This window comes from Gavialis gangeticus, unplaced genomic scaffold (genome assembly GCF_001723915.1).
Source record: "Gavialis gangeticus isolate Ggan-Ray unplaced genomic scaffold, GavGan_comp1, whole genome shotgun sequence".
Lineage (NCBI taxonomy): Eukaryota > Metazoa > Chordata > Crocodylia > Gavialidae > Gavialis > Gavialis gangeticus.
In genome coordinates, this window is record NW_017728996.1 from 41463877 (window position 1) to 41481556 (window position 17680).

The following is a 17680-nucleotide window of genomic DNA, read 5'->3' on the forward strand; positions in this document are numbered from 1 at the left end:
CTCTGACCTGGCTCAACATGCTGTGGAGGGGCTGGCTGGGGCACAAGGATGCTACAGTGTGGGCTAGCCAGCAGGCAGCCCCCACACTGAAGCACCCGCATGCCCCAGCTAGCCCTGTCACCATCTAGGCATGCACTGCTGCTCACTAAAGAACGCTGCTGCAGGACAGTACTTGTATTTACAAGTAATAACCTATGGTGGAGGTAATTAGTTTTCTGTGGCCTAATATAACTGCATGTGTAGACAACGAGACTTTACTGCAGGGCTAATTAAGCAACAATAAATGTCTCATGTAGATGTGACCAGTGTCTCCTCTCTCCCTGGCCAAAGGTTATGAAATCATGTACTATACTATCAAAATTTACTTTAATTGTGTTCCTCCCTCTTGCTTGCTCTGTTTTATCCCCCATATCAATTTCTCCAGCATCATGAGAGAAATTCTAGTTACCACGTCAGCTCAGTCCAAGCCAGACATAACATCTTGCATATGGTGAGCAGGGTATTGTAAAAAATGCTTTTCATTTCTCTCCTTGGTGAAAGCCCCACCCACTTCACAGTGCAAAGACCGTTCCCCTTCTCTGCTTTTTGATCCAGCAGTTCTTTCCACCAGACCGCACACTGGAATTTCTTGGCTCTAGCAGTTCTACAGAGGCAAACATAGTTTACAGCTCCGAGAAATAACGGAAGCATAGCACGTATTTAGCAGGTGAATTTTTCAGTCTTTTAAAATCTTTTTTTTTGAGGGGGGGAGGGGAGGAATGAGTACTTTTTCTGTTAAAAAATCCCAAACAATTAAAATGCTGTGTGGACTCTGTATCAACAAGTATTAGATCACTCAACTATTGCATGTACCATGACACTGAAAAAAGAAGGTTTGTCAAGTGGACTGCTATAACTCAAAGGGGTCACTACAGACTATAAAGCAACAGGAATATTGATAACACTTCAGTTTATAGGCTCAAGAATTAATAAAAGATATAAATGTATACAGTAGATGCAAGAAAGTTCTTCAAAAATAGGCACTTTGCACTACATATATCACAGTAACTTTGGCTCTTAGTTGCCTTTGTGCATGTAATTTGCCATCCCTGCATTCTTCCAGGCACCGCAACAACGTTCTCAGCCTTGTATTTGAATTAACCAGGCCCAGAGGATAAAACTTTCAAATTAAACACATTCCTCCAGGATTTAAGGCTCATTGTGTATGCACCAAGGAAACATAACATCCTAAAAATAATACATATCCAGAAAGAAATACATTTTCTAAGCACATTACAGTAGAATATGAATTATGACCACGCTCATGGGAAAAGACATCAGATTACATGCAAAATGGAGCTTTTGTAAATAACATCATTCTTTGTAAGATACCAGAATTATTATCAACCAGTTAATTTTACTCCCTAGCAACACATCTATCATTGTTAAAATTGTCCACTTTTGCTTTTCCCTCCTGAATAATGCAGCTACAGATTCAGGCTACTTGCTACATAGAGTACTAAACCAATAGTTAGACTTAAAGCATTTCACATTCACTTAGACATATGTTGTATTATGTTTGCTGTTTAGATACTTATCTCAACCAGGCAATTGCAATAATTTGAATTTCAATATTTATATGGTATCTGATATTTATTAAACTTTTAAAACTTCACTTGACATCAGTATTGAATGTGTGCATGCAGTACTGTATGTCAAGCTTGTAAGAATGAAGAAATTTACCATTTAATGTATCTATACAAATATACATATATATTTAATGTATGTATGCACATATAGATATATAATAAATGTATGTATTCTTATACTAAAATGTTATAGTATTATTCCATATTGGCTGAAAAACACAGTAATTTTATCAAAAGTTCTAATATTTAGCAATAACTAATTGAGAATTTTTAGCACTGTTACTGTGGTTTTTAGCTTTTCAGACACAGTTTCAAAGGGTTCCTTCTATTTCAAGTTGCTAAATGTGACAGAATATTTAAGAGCTTTGTACATTAAACCCAATGACAAATTAAAAATTCCCAGTTGGCATTAATTTAGCCCCAAGCTAATTAGAGATCTTATTCTAGTAGAACTAAAGTCTTCCAGTTGGCCCTCAGCTTAATTTTTACTGATTAAAAAAATTAACACAAGTCATTTTGCTTTGCCACAGTTTCTTTGTTAGCTGGGTGAACTGGTATAGAGAAATTGCAGTCTGAATCAAATAAATGTTGATGGTTCTAACAGCTATTTTTTCCCATTTTCTGTTAGCAGTATTTATCATTGACTTGGGCCCACTGAGGAAATGCAAGTTTTGTGGTTAAAGCACTGGGTTTGGTAGTATAGGCGGTTCTCTTCTCAGCTCTGTTGCGATTCTTCTTTGACCCTGAACAAATCATTTACTCCAACATTATACAATTTGTGTTAAGTGGCTTGAAGTTTAGAGGTGCTCTGTACCCATAACACTCCCCGAAAAAATCAACAAGCAACAGGAGGAGGCTGCCTGCAAACTCATTAGGGGAGATCAACAGCAAATAGGTAGAGCCCTTTCCTCCCTCGCACCACCTGGGGTGACAAAGAACAATGGTAATAAGCTGGTAGAGAATAGGTTTAGGTTAGAGATCAGAAGGCAATATTTTACAGTTAGGGTGGCCAAAATCTGGAACCAACTTCTCAGGGAAGTGGTCCTCGCCCCTACCTTGGGCAAATTCAAGAGGAGGTTGGATGATCACCTGTCTGGGGTCTTGTGAACCCAGCATTCATTCCTGCCTATGGCAGGGGGTCAGGCTAGACGATCTGTCCAGGTCCCTCCTGTTAGGCATTTAAGTTTAAAAATAAATTCTTAGTCTTCTTCTTTCTCAGATCCCTACCTTCAATAACAGGAATAAAGTCATAGCCTCCTACCTCACAGCTATGTTATGATAAACTTGTGTATGTGAGAAGCTTAAGCACAAATGTGATGGGATTTTAAATAGAAAGGGATACAAAATACTGTGCGTAGACCCATCTCACCTTGCCACTGTTTTGCAGACCTAAAAGATCAAGACAGTTACTAAGGTTTGGGTTGTTTCACCTGAACCAAAATCCAGCTCAACCATTTTTCATGAAAAAGGTTGAAAGCAGTTTGAAAAGTACCAAGGTTCCCCATCTCAGTGAATGGTATTCGCAGAGTCCTCACAACAGACCACACTTGCTCTATCAGAGACACAGTCAAAATGGTATCCTCCAAGCACATATGACTAACAGGGGCCTCCTGGGTTGTTGAATCCAGCTCTTTGAGTTTGCAGGCTATTGTTGACCAAATGAATCTTCCAAGTCATCACTTTGAGCCCTCAACTGCAATTACGTAAATAATAACCAAAATGCAAGAACACTTTAAAAGTGATGCTCAATCTCGTGGTCCTGTGGACCAGATGAGTGGCATGGGGCTGACCTGCACATGGAGGGAGAGGAGGGCTGCAGCTGCCTCTGAAGCACCAATGGCATCACTTGTGCCCCCATGTTTTAAATCTTAGATCCACCCATGGCTATGCACTGTATGTGGAGTGTTGTCTACATATGCTGTAGCTGTTCATGCGTGAATAAATTCTCAAATTTAACATAATAATGAACATTTTTGCATCTCTCTCAAATGCTATAAATATTCCTTCTAGAGGTTTAGATTTTTGTACTGGATCAGATTTGGCTGTGTTTAGCAGTCATAGAAAGAAACATTTCTGCATTAATACTGAGCTGCAGGAAGAAAGTCATTTCTGACTGACTGCTTTGGAAGACTTGACTTTACCTTAGAGCAATGTCCTTTTTGTGCCATGGGAGAGGTACAAAAAAGGACACTGCTTCAGGTATATGCTGGCAGTCAGTATACCCCATATCAAGGAAGAAGGGATTTGTTAATAGAGTTGTTGGTAAAACATACAATATTTGTAACATTGCAGAAACTAAAAGAGAATCCCCACAAATCTCCTATAATCAACAGTGTCTAACACTTCATGAATAGTTAACCTAATAAAAACTTATCTAAAGCATCAACACCGAGACCCAAATACATAAAAGATGCTTCTGGCCCTTCCTTGCGCACACTGGCATTTCTGAATGCATAGAATACACTATAGAAGCATCTAATATGATCTACATTTTATAAATCCTGGAATAACAATAAATACTACTTTTCTCAAAGGACCTCCTGCCCTTGTAGTTGAGACAAAACACCATTTATAAAATCATCAGCTACTATAGCATTGCCTACAATGGGAACTCAGCCATGCCCTCCAGGGCTAGGGACATACATTACACATAAATTGGTTTAAGTGATCAGAAACTGGTTTAAACCTGTAATAGAACAGATGTTCCATGCCCATAAACCAGTTTGAAAATGGCTGCAACCAGTTTGAGATAAACCTGGTTGAATGTAGTATCAGACTTAACTGATTTGGCTCAAACCGGTTTATGCAATGTCTGTCCCAGACCCCTTCCTGGTTTAGGATAAACCAGACTCCCCCAGCATCCTGGGATGCTCTCTGGGCTGTGTGAGGCTCTCTGCTCCACAGCAGGGCTGGACCCTCCCCTCTGCTCCCTGGCTGGAGCTCAGAAGAAACTGCAGGCACAGGAGGGTCTGCCTGGCTTCCCTCTGCCCTAGCCCACCTTGCTGCTTAAGCAGGAATCCCCCCCTCCATCCATCCCTCCCATCTCCCATAGCATGGACCCCAGCCCCACGGACCCTAGGCATGTAGTGTGCTAGGTAATGCTGAGAGGTGTCTGGGTGTGTCTCCAATTTCACTGGGATAGCCAGGCAGAACAGTGACCGCTTAGGGCTTTTTGGAGGTAATCAATAGGTCAGCTGGTAAGCTGTTTAAGTGTTTGAACTAATGGAGAGAGGCTATTGTTTTGCTGATGGGGTGATAAACACTGTTATCAGCCCCCTGGTGGCTTGCTTGCCTGTCAGTTTGCTGCAGACAGTAAAAAGAAGCAGGGAGTGAGATTGAAAAGCTCCTTATCATCAACAGATGCATGCACTGCACCCCCCCCCCCACTGCCTTCAAGTGCTAGCAAGGGGCTAGGGTCTGGCAACACTCCCACCCCTTGAGCAGATAGCGGGGAAAAGTTTGGGACTGTGCAGGCAGACATCCCTAATGAGAGAGTCCTGCCGGGGCTTGGCCATGCTCCCTTCAGCTCAGCTTCCTGCAGAAGGGAAGGGAGGGCTGCTCTAGCGCCCCTGCCCCTGCTGCCACCAACTCCTAGCCTGAGCCACTGCAGGCATGTGCCCGGATTTCCTCAGTCCAGAGAGAATGTCTGTCTGGTTACAAACCGGTTCAACCTAACCAGGTTAAACTAACCTGCAAAGATTGAATCAATTCAGGTTCAGGCTTTTTCAATGTCTGTCCCTAGCCCTAGTCAGAGGAAGCAAGGAGGGAAAGGGGGCTTAAAAATCAAGTCAAGCCTTAGAAAACTGTTTTCTGAAGTTTTAATTTCCTGGCAAAATGGAAACAATGATAATCCAGAAACCCACATCCAGATTTGAAGTCAGTGTTGCATAAGAAGAGTGAAAATATTCCTGCTAAAGTGTTCAAAGCATAGATATTAACAATGTATACCAGTTACTTATTGGGTATACCTGTGTGGAAGGATTTTAATTCTTTGATGCTTACTGACCACTGTTAACAACTAATTTTTTTCTACTTCAGGCTATCATAAAAAGTTTGCTTGCATACTTATTGCATCTGCACCTCATTTAATGACCACTGTTATGGTCTGTCAGCATAGTTACAAGTTTATAATTCTGTGAGATTAGGCAAATATTTTGATGTTGTTTTGGATTTCATTTTTTGGAGAGAGAGGAAAGAGAGGATTTCCACTTTTCAAATAACTTCACTGCAATTCTTAATCAAAATGCTACAAAGAAACAAATGGCAGATTGAACATACTTCTTGTGACAAAATACAGCATGCCATTTTCTGTTTCAGATAGCTTGCCAGTTGTCTGCACACTGCCACCACAAGCACTTAAAAGACAGGTTTAAAAAAAACAAGGAAGAAAGAAAATGTGTGTCAAACAGTAGCTGTTTTCAGACTGAGATACTGCTACAGCAGGAGCAGAAAGCTACAGGTGGAAAGGTCAGATGGGCTATTAAGGATTTCAAAATCCCTTGTTCCTCACCCTCCCTCCCCACCAAAAAGAGAAAGATAGGCCTAAGCAAAAACATCCAGTTTTGTTCTCTGAACACACAAATACTGGAGGTGCTTTGACCTGCAGTTTTGGTTTGGCCATAGCATTTATAAAATTCACATTCATAATATGTGAATTCAGGTCCAGCTTCTAAGCCTCAACTCTAACACAAGGTTGAGGATTATTCAACATGACATTTTGATTTGGGCCAGTCTCTTAAAAAGTGAATGCAAACTGCCTCAGAGCCAAGTCATCAGCTAGTGCAAAAGAGTGAAATACGATTGACATCCAAAGAGCTATGCTGAGATTTGCTGTAGAGTTAAATCAAATGAGGCTGATAAAGGAATCAAGCAGGAAAGCTAAAACAGTGGCCTAGATAAGGAGCATCTCAAACACAGTAATGAGCTTTAGAGCTGGTAAGAGGTGACTGACTAGCCCCAACATTTGAGTACAGCAATTTTACTTTAATCCAAGAGAAAACTCAACCTTTATAAGATCCAGAGTTTGCCTTAGGGGTGGGTAACCACCCAAGGTGCCATGGTCAGGGGGGCACCACATGCACCCACATATCTGAACAGCCCCCGCTCACAGCAGCACTCTCTGCCTGCCCCAGGCAGGAGGAGTGGTGCACAGTCCAGCCCTGCAGTCACTGCTCAGGAGGAGCTGGGTTTGGCAGTGCAGATGGCAGTACCATGCCACTCCTCCCCACCGCACTGCACTCTGCACCCCTGCCTGCCTGCCTCTTCCAGCAGCAGCATTGCTGGCTTGGGGTGGGGGGTGCCGGGGGATGGGTGCTGGGCAGGGGAGGTGGGGTGCAAAAATACAAGTTTCCCCAGCGTACCATTTTCCCTAAGGCCAGCTCTGATCTTTGGGTGTGGGTGAGCTAAGAAATGCTACCAAGGGGCAATCTGAGAGAGAGAGCAAGCAAGCCAGCCAGAGAAGCAGAAAACTGCAGAAATGATAATCAGATTCTCACAAGCCACAAATGCAGGGAATTCTGCAAAGAAAAATTAAGCGTTAGGAGGGGGAAAAATGAATGTAGCTCTTGCTTATTTTTCAGTTGCTTTAACCCCTTTGCTGTTTGCAAGTCCCCAGACCAAAAGGCTTCACAGATGCCAGAACAAGTTTGGCTTATTTTGTCAGTACAGTTGAGAAGGGAGGGTTGAAGCTATAGCTTAGATGCCAACGTGAGAGCACATGATTCTCTGGTTCCACCTTGTGTGAGGGGCAGGATGTAAGACTTGATACCTAAGCGGTGCACTTGACAGGGAACAATAGTAGGTCAAAAAACATGCAACTATAAAGCTGTAACTACAGACAGTGCTATTGATCAGCACTATGCAATACTAGCAATTGTGCATGATATACTTGCATTTCAACTTTTTATCATATCCCCAAAACCAGGAACCAAAAGTCGGAACATGAAGAAGTTAACCTTTACACTTGCCAGAATGTATTCAATCTATCGGTGGATTTCACAGATTGGCATAAGACTGTACTTTAAATAGTTTATTTGTCCATCCAGCTGTCATCAGTGTATAGACCTTTTTGAAGTCTCTCTTGTGCCCCTATAATCTGTTCTACAGCTGTCTACAGTGTACTGCAATATTGGCTTCCTAAAAAGAAATGCATTAACACATTACTGAATATATGGGAGCTTTGAGCAAACTGTATGACTCAACAAAAGCTAAAGTTTTTAACAGAAAAAAAATTTAAACTAGTGAGATAATGCAAAGGATCAAACAGATGATCATAGCTCTAGAATGGATTTAAATTCCTTGGTCTCTGAGGGTGAACTCATTGATGTATCACTGTACTGTGCAGTCTTCAGGGACCATGAATGAGGTGCTGAAGGTTTTTTATTCAAAAGCTTTTATTTTATTCAAATGAATACTGCTCTGAAGAAAGACACACATACATTTTTTTAACCTTAGTTGAGCAGTGTATGTTGTGAACAGAAGAAACTCAGTAGCATCTTTACTGCCTTGAAATTGTCTATTAAGATCCCTACTGGCTTGTAAACTCACTTACAGTTTTATGCCTTCTTCAGGGGAATACTGGAAGGAAGACTGTTTAGGTAATACATATCACCTTGCTAGAGTGGAATTCTACTGTAGACACTTACACAACCTTTTCTAAGCCTTGTTTTACGTAGCTGTAGTATGGGTATAATTATCTTCTGTACCCTAGAGAAATTGTTATTAGGCATATCAATTAATAATTTCAAATGCTTTGAAATCCTGGTAGAATATTAAAATAGATAAAATGCATAGTGCTCCAAGACTATGCTAACCGTGACTATTTTGTATAATTAACAAATAAACATTCTTATAGTTCAAATATAAATTAACTGAGATACTAATACCTAGTACATCACAGTTACTTAAGGAATAGTACCATAGCATTGATTAGGACATTATATCCATGCTGGTTTTTAAGCATCCTATGTATTTTAATAAAAATGTATAAAAAGGATATAATTTGGAAGGGCAGACATGGGCTTTTAGATACCACTGTATACTTCCTCAGGTCTGAAAGATCATCTCTGTCCTTACAAACTATACAGTTGGTCCTATAAAAGTTATCACTCTCAAAAATCATTGCCTCTCACAGTTTTTCTCGACCATCACAGCCACAACTTAACTTAACACTACTACAAAGGATATAATTTTCTATTAAAGCCTCTTAAGTTACCATTGCATTTTTTTTTCATTTCAACTCTATTAAATTCTACAGAACTATTAGTTAAAAATGGAACTTAGACAAACTCTGTGCTTAGTACCAAGGAAAACAAGAATGATCTTAAAAACAAGTATATCTTCCACCTTATTGTGCTTTTTAATAATGCCCCTGGACCAACACAGGAAGTGGCTATTGATCACCGTGCACCAACCAGCTACAACCACCTGCTACAGCAGGTTACTGTCTCCATGGCAACGCTATGATAGAACCAATCTGAATTCAATTTCAGGAGTAATGAGAGTAGATAATTTTGCACTCAATCAATCACTGTCAGCCGCTGTTATCAGCCAATCAGTCATCATGTCAGTCAGTCACACTTTCAACAAACTTCTTCTATAGCATGGTCAGGTCAAAAGAGAATGTTTTGACATCTAGAAACAACAAGATCTACTCAACTTTTCTTACTAAGCTAAGACACATTTAAAAACACAGCATTCACATCATTTTCCCATGGGTAGCATACAAAGGGCCAAGATAAATAAATCTGGAACAAGAGGCCACAACATCAGTTACTAAAGCCTAAAACTAAAACATGAAAAGAATGTACAGGCAATCATCACAGTCTTAAAGGTCAGGGAATTTGCACACATTCAAATAATTTATAGCACCACCACAGCTTTTAATGCACAAGCAGACTTGCTGAATACTACTGGCTCACTCCTCCATGCACAAGTACTGTCTGACAGGAGAGCAAGGACTCTTTATTTTCCCCATATGCAGTGCCATACCTAGACTCCTGGCAGCCCTAGGTGAACTTCTAGTATCAGGCCCGCCTTCACCAGAGATAATGATAATAATAATCGAATAACAGAAAAAAATTACTATTTTTATAAATTTCAATAGACAATGAACAGCAGATGTAATGTAAAAAAGAAAATCAAATGTTCAACTCATATGTTTTTATCATAAAATGTTTATATAAACTCCACTCTGTGGCATGTTTTTGTTGCAAAAGTCTTTATCACATCTGTGGTATTGATGTCTTTAAATAGTTCATTCTCAATTGATAATATTGCCAGTCCTGTATATGTGCAATATTAAAACTTTTTGTTTCAGATTATAAATTATTTTTTTCATTTCCAGGCCCCCTTTCTGTCTAGGCCCTGGGCAGTCACCTGGTTCGCCCATGCCTGTGTCCGGGTCTGCCCATATGCACATTATTTTCATGGCATAAAGGCAAGTGAGTAGATACTGTGACAGCACTGATAACTTTTTCCCTGATCTTTCTGCTCTCCCTTTTCCCCTTATACCATGGTTGATTCTTTCTATGCTTCCCTCTCCTACACTCTCCCCCAGTTTGCAGTCTTTTGCTCTACCATCCACAGTCCCTGGATGACCCTAAATATGAATTCTTACCAGTGTAGATGCACAGAGGGTACATGGGGGTGTGCATGCACCCCCTGAGAGCACTGGTGTACCCCCTGACAAGCCGCACTCCCCGCTCAGGCGACGGGCAAGGGGGGCAGGTGGGAGCTCTGGTGCCCTCACTGCGAGCGGTGAGTGGGGGTGCCATGGCCACTTCCAGGAGTGCCGCGGCCACTTCCTGGCTGGCGCGATCATTTGCAGGGGGACCCCCTCCGGTCACTGATGGGGCACATGCCCCCCCCCAACTAAGGCAGCACCAGTCACCCATGACTCTTATTCTTGCTCTGTTGTGTATCTTTGGTGGATATCTGTGACCAGGTTAAGCTCCCCTATCACAGATTCATTTTCTAATCTTTCAGTCCTGCTATCTTTGACTTCTATGAATGATGCTTTTCAAATGGCAGAAATGGCATGTCATACCACTGCATGAATATGGCTGCTCAGCATAAAACAGGTAATATTTGGCCCAGTCTTACCTACATTTTCTTATAAGCCAGAGGACGTAGCTGAAAGGAAAGCTGAAGGAAATCAAATTACTCTAAACAAACAGGGCTCAGAAAATTCTCAAAGGGTAATAAATCACCAGTCCCTAGCCAGTCTTTACACCACAGTTAACTGTGCACTAAATCCTGGCCCTGTTAGAGTTCACAGAAGGTTTGCCATTGATTTCAACAGGACGAAGGTTTCACCTTACCGTTCTACACATTCTGCTAGCATCGTGACCTATGCATGTACTCACTTTTCTGGCATACCAGTTTCAATCTGCCTATCAACCATAACTATTTTAAATTGTGTTACAGTCTGTTACCTATTTTCCTTCAGGTTGTTGTACTGAGTTTCTTTTTCTTGCTTTAAATCTGAGTAATTGGAGAGGGAAATAAGCACACAAACATTTTATCAGTAATTTCTCAGTAACAAACTTCTTTCAGTGAAGCAACACCTCACCAGAACAGCCTGAACTCGTGCAGGTTACATGGCATTTTGGTCAATTCCCACACTAACACGGAAAGATGTCTCCCTCCTTTCACATACACATGCGCTTTCTCTTCGTCGAGAAAACACACACAAGCATCCAGTTCACTGTGAAGAGAAACATGTTTCTTCTGTGTAGAAGAAACATGTTATGTTTAGAAAAAATAAACCCTACATTTCCACTTTCATTCTTTTTCATTTAAGTAACATGCAAGGGTTTTCCTTCATGACCACATTCCATTTTATACCAGGATAATATATATTCAGAAGGCATTTTTTGTGCGAGGGTCTTAAAGCATGTTACAAAGTTGGGTGAACGCCATCATCCTCATGTTATGAATGAGTTAACTTAAGTACAGAGAAATTAAGCAAAGGAGTTGGAAATGGAACTTTTTTGGACTCCCAGCCTGGTGCCTAATGCACAACACCCTTATTCTGCTTGTACAAATGTAATTCACAGGTACCATCATGGGTAAAAATTTAAAAGGTACATTGAACAGGATAGCCAGGGCTTGCCATCATTATTAATCTTTTTTGTCAATATCAAAGCATCCAATCTCTGTTTCAACTGAAAACTTAAAAGAAGCTTTTCAGAGTATCTTTATTTTTAGGCTTCTGGGTAAAGCTGGTCATTTTAAAAGGGTTTCTGATAAAAATCACCTGAGCTACAGTTGCCGGCTGCTATAAAGCTTTCCTGTAGTTTGGGAGAGGAAAAGCAGCACTGCTAGTGGCCTCAAAGATTTTATTTCTCAGAATTTACTTTTCCTACAAAAGAATGTGTGTAATTGGTCAGCCACAGGAAATTAATGTGTCTATCTCACCGGCTGGGAGGACATGATGATAACTTAATAATTGGTGGAAGAGCCATGTAACATAACCAGTACTGCTTTTCCTTTCTCCAGTTCCCATCTCAGATAATCTTACCATAGCCTATTTGCTGAATTATTTGTTAATTATTCTCTCTTCCCATGTACTCAAGTGTTTTAGCTCTTAAACAGGACTCTGGATGTGTGGCTTAAAAGATGCAAGACAGAAGGGTTTCACATATGCAAAATACCATTTGGGTTGAAATCTGATGTTCATAAATTTTGATGGCTACAAACTGTGACACTTTCCACAATCCTGGCTACAAAAGTATAAAAGAAAAAGTGAGCCTCTAAGCGGTTCCCAGAGATCATACACAAAACTACTAGCCAATAAGCCTCAAAGCATGACTGGCTTTCATACAGCCAGTAATCAGAGCTAACTCCCCTTTTTGCTTCACCCTCTCTACATCCAGTACTCTAAGTTGATTTTAAAATATAAGCCTGATTTATGCAGATACCTTTATGTCAGGGTTGCAAAATATATGGCCCATAGAGCCCTGCTATCTGGCCCAGTGCTGCCCTTGGGTCTGATCAGACCTACACAGGGCACAGTGTGTGCCAATGGTGCAGAGTTGCTTTGCAGGCTGGATCCAGCCACAAACCCCTACCCCCATACCTCAGCTGGCAGCTGTTCCAGCCAATCTGGGACTGGACTATGTGCAGCACAAACCCCCAGAATGGCTGGAATAGACACCACAAACAGCTCAGCCTGCCAAGGGCGTCAGCCATGCTGCACATGGTGGCCACCCTGGCTGTACTTTTCTGCGTGTAGCAACTGCTTTGTGACACAGTGACTGCTCCACCCTGTCCGGGACCCCACGCTGCATGTGGTGCTTTGCAGACACCATGTGCAAGTCGCATCCTGGACAGGCTGGAGTGGGTGCTGTATGCAGCACAGTCCCAGAGCTGCTAGTACGGGCATTGTGTGTGTTGCAGTCTGGCAGGGAGGCCACTGTGTCAGCACAGCTGCTGCTCTCGGCAGACTGCACTGCATGCAGTGCCCATTTTAGCTGCTCCAGGATCCATGCTGGTCCCAGACCAGCTGGAGCAACCACCAGATCAAGTATGCTGGGGAGAAGTGGTGAGGACGGATGTGGGTCTGTGGGCCCAATCCATCCTGCAGATGGATCCTACACCACTCATCTGGCTGTGGGGCTGTGTGAGTTTAACAACCCTGCTTTATGATGAATTTTGCATCTACAAGCACATTCAGAGTCAGATCAAGGAAGTCACTGGAAGCTCAATATCTCTCAACCTTTTTCATATATTGTGTGAGTGAACAAGAGTGTGATAGGCAGAGTCATTTTTTCAGAATGAACCTGCAAGTGTGCCCACAATTAGCCATACAAGCACACTTGAGATTACTGCACTCAGGAAATCAGACTGAGACCTCTTTAAAAATTAAGTCTAATCTCTCATGCAGCCCAATACTGGAAAAGGTTTGTAAAAAATACCCAAGAAAACTGGGATATACTGAAGGTCCTGTGTATATACTTCTATCATATGTGGGATAGTTGTATGTCATATGTTATAAGTTGTATTATTGCTCATTTGTGTCTTCATACTATTAGTTTGGATCTCTTTATCCTTACATCCTATTAGAAGCTATACACAATAAGGCTGAAGTTGGGTTGACTTTTTTTTTCTTTTTAAACAACTGATTTCTCTATAGGACATCACCTCTCCAGACTCATGCGCTTCACACCACATAGTAGTTGAGATACAACACACGCAGAGTAAAGTAGAAAAAATAACTTCACTTGAGGCTGAGTTGTTTGACTAGTAAGAGTAACTTGCTAAGTTATCAAAGACTATATTGGTAAATGACAGGACCTGCAAGGATATATGAAAAAGTGATGTTATGGACAGTTAGTTGGCACCCTTCTTTCCAAGTCACATTCAGCTGAACTTCAGCCAACCTCAAAGGATTATGGTAAGTCAAAGCAAGAACGTCTGGATTCAGTACAGGTGCTAATGCTGAATATATTTGTAGTTGCTTGTGTGCGTTGTTCTGCCTCCCAAATGAAAACCATTGCTGGGACTACAGAACTACCTTTGTACATTTACACTCCAAGGAGTCCTCAGGCTGGGCATTGCAATGTGCTACACAGCATGACTTTTAATACAAGAAGTGGGAGCAGATGGCTCACCTAAATCGGACCACTTCACTGCAGGAAGGAGACAAGAAAGCCTGCCTCATTTGATGTGACCTCCCTTTCGCCCTCAGCCACAGAGGGTTGCTGTAATATAAAACAAGGAATGCTTAGCTATACTTTGGTGCTGGCTTTTTTTTTTTTCAGCCAGCACACCCTGTCAAGACTGATTTGACATTTGAGAACCAACTGCTTCTTTTTCTAGCAGAATTTATTTTAAAAGTGTATTTAGCATGTGGGTTATCATAATTAATTTAATTCCTCTCAGTCTGTTTCTTAATTTCCCATTATGACTGTACAGACAACTAAGCTTTAGTGTGAGAATTCAGTGCAAGGGGACAACCAGGTGGGTGGTTAAAATAGAGAACTGGCAATCTGGTCATCTGGTCTTCATTTCCCACTGACTTGCTACATGGTCCAGAGCAAGTTATTTCATGGGTATAGATGGGAAATGAATTAAAAGGGAAAGATACTGGTGGAGGGAATGGGGAGGTAACAAACAAGGAAAAATCTGTGTGGGTCAACAGACTGAAGCCATGAAAAGCAAAACACCTACACATACATGCACTCAGAAGAAAGGTATGTACCCAGAAGTAAAAGCAGACGGAAGCTAAGAGGAACAAACACTGAAGAGGAAAATTGGACAGGAACTGGTAAGACAAAGACAGCTCTTTCATGATGTGTCGAAAAGGGACATGGATGAGAGGCATTCATGAGAGAGAGCTACAACTTTCCTTAAGGATGCCTTTATTTTCACACACTGATTTTAGCAAGCTCACTAACTGCCTGCCAGTGTCTGATGTGCATCACAGCCAAAGAGCCAAACCTGCTTCTGATTACTGTGCCTGACAGGAAGGAACTGCTTGCATGTGCATTTTTCAGAATTTCTTTAGTTCTGTGCTGTGGGTGACTGTGACGTCAATCCCAGCATGAGCCATAAAAATCCCCTTCAATAACGAACTCTATTCTGTGTGGGAAGCCGAAGAGAGTATTTTAAGTAAGACTCCAAGATCAGCGTGGGGTTTGTCCTCTACATTTATGATATAGCTGGAGATAGGCCTGAACCATAAAAATCTAATTCAAAACCAGTGCTCACTAAATTCAGAAGCAGTCTGTCCAAGAAGCTTTTTTTTAAATTTAAGAAACAGCTGTGTGGAAAAAGGATATTAATGACTAGATAAGAGGATCAGGTGGTCATGGACCCATGCTTATCTCCACCAACATCAATGTCATTGTGATTATTGTCTATAATTGGGAGTGCAATATATACATAAGTATGTAAGTAGATATAGGTATGAAGTATAAAGTATGAAGCTGTGAAGCGGGCATCACAGCCCCAGTCACAATGGCTAAACTGCATTCCCCTACTACACCTCCTGTCCCAGCTCTTGGCAAATGATTCTCTAAGGCAGGTTTGAGGGGCTCTGGCAGAACTGTGCTGGCATTGCCCCTGCCATTGCCCCTGCCCCTTCCTTGGCTTGATCTGTGGGGCAGAACGAACACCAGTATCTGAGCTAATACTCTGGTACCTTTCACAGTCATTATATTTGCACATTCTCATTTACTTCTTAAAAGGCACAAAAAATCTTCATAAATGTATTTCTGATCTCATGAACTGGAACACAACATATAACCATCTTTTACAGAAGCATGGTAAAATACTGTTTATTGCATTTCTCACAGTAAAATACAGACTCAGATATGGGTCCCAAATCACCTTAAATATTTCTGGTTGACTTCTGAGCTGATAAACAATTTTAAGGGGATAAATGCACATGCATCCAACTCAGTCTGACACTGATAATACATATTATGGACACAGACAGCTGAAACATATATACTGCTTTCAAGGAGAAAGGACTTACTAGGGTGTAACCAAATCCAGTGTTTCATCTGTCTACTCTTAACCTGAAGTAAAGGAAACTAATAATCAATACCTTAACCCACTTCATTCAGTTCTGAGTAATAAATTCTGCCCCATTTAAGCTTGTCTGTAAGTCTATGCTCTGTTATATAATTGTTTGTCTATCTGTAGCCTATGTTGTCCAGTATCCTACTGTATTTCTGTTACTGACAACATTACTCCCTTAGGTTTTTTTAAATATTTATTTCATATAAGACATTTTAAACTTAGGATGTTAATATCTAAATTATGTAAGTCAGAACTATCTAAAAATATCATGTATGCTTTACAGTTTGACAAAAGCATTGTTATAATTCTTGTTATAAATTCTTTTTGTTAGAAATCTTTTGTATTATGTTTAAATACACAGCTTTGAGGAAAAAATATTCTACTTCATTGGGGACATTCTGGTGAAGCATGGGGGATGGGATATTAACTTTTATCAGATATGAGTTTTCTGTCATTTCTGAAAGGAAGCCCTGATGGATTTCAGTTTCAGGTAGAAAACACTGTTTCACTGATTTTCACCCCTCTGTTAATAAAACTCACCTCATTGAAAACATATCTTCTTTTCAAAACTTACTAGTTGTAAGTAGTACCTACTCTTGAAAACTGGCTCTGACAGAAGCCAATGTTAAAAGCCAGGTATGGATTAAACCAACAACTAAAACTCTTAAGCAATTGTTTATTAGGGCTGTGCGAAGCTTTGGGTGCTGATTCAGTTTGGAGGAGATTCAGCCCAATTCAGTGACTGAATTTCCAAATCAGAATCGAATCAGGAGACCAATAAAAAGGTCCGAATAGATTCGAAGCTCTCTGAATCTTCGGAAAAGATTCAGAGTTTCAATGATTTGGACAGTCCCCGCCCACTGCAGCAGGGAGCTGGAGCCGGACTCGGAGCCAGTAAGTAGGGAGTGGGGAAGAGGGGGGCCACCCCTGCCAGGCCCATCCCCTGCCTGCTCCCCCAGCTCCTGGTACTTTAAAAAAAGCCCCAGTCACCAGGTGCTGCCAGGTGTGGGGGGCAATCCCCGCTCCCCCCACTGCCCCATGCTGCATGGGAAGCTCTGCTCTGAGCCCCACAAACCCCACCCCTCTTGCTCCCCCCAGCCCTGCCCACACTAGCTCCAGCCCTTTAAGAAAAAAACCCAAGAAAAACCCCAGAAGTGTCTGCTCCTGCAGCGACCTTTGTGCTTTGGGGGGCTCATGCAGTGCCCTGCACATAACATGGGGCAGTGGGAATCATAGAAGTCAGGTCGGAAGGGACCTTGTAGATCTTCAAGTCCGACCCCCCGCCTGGGCCAGAGAAAAGACTGGACTCAAATGAGTCCAGCCAGGTAGGCATCAAGCCTCTTAAAGATCCCCAGGGTAGGAGCCAGCACCACTTCCCTAGGAAGTTGGTTCCAGCTCCTAGCTGCCCTAACTGTGAAGTAGTTCTTGCGGCTGTCTAATCTAAACCTACTCTCCAATAATTTGTGTCCATTGTTCCTTGTCATGCCAGGGGGCGCTAGGGGAAACAGTTTCTCCCCTAAACC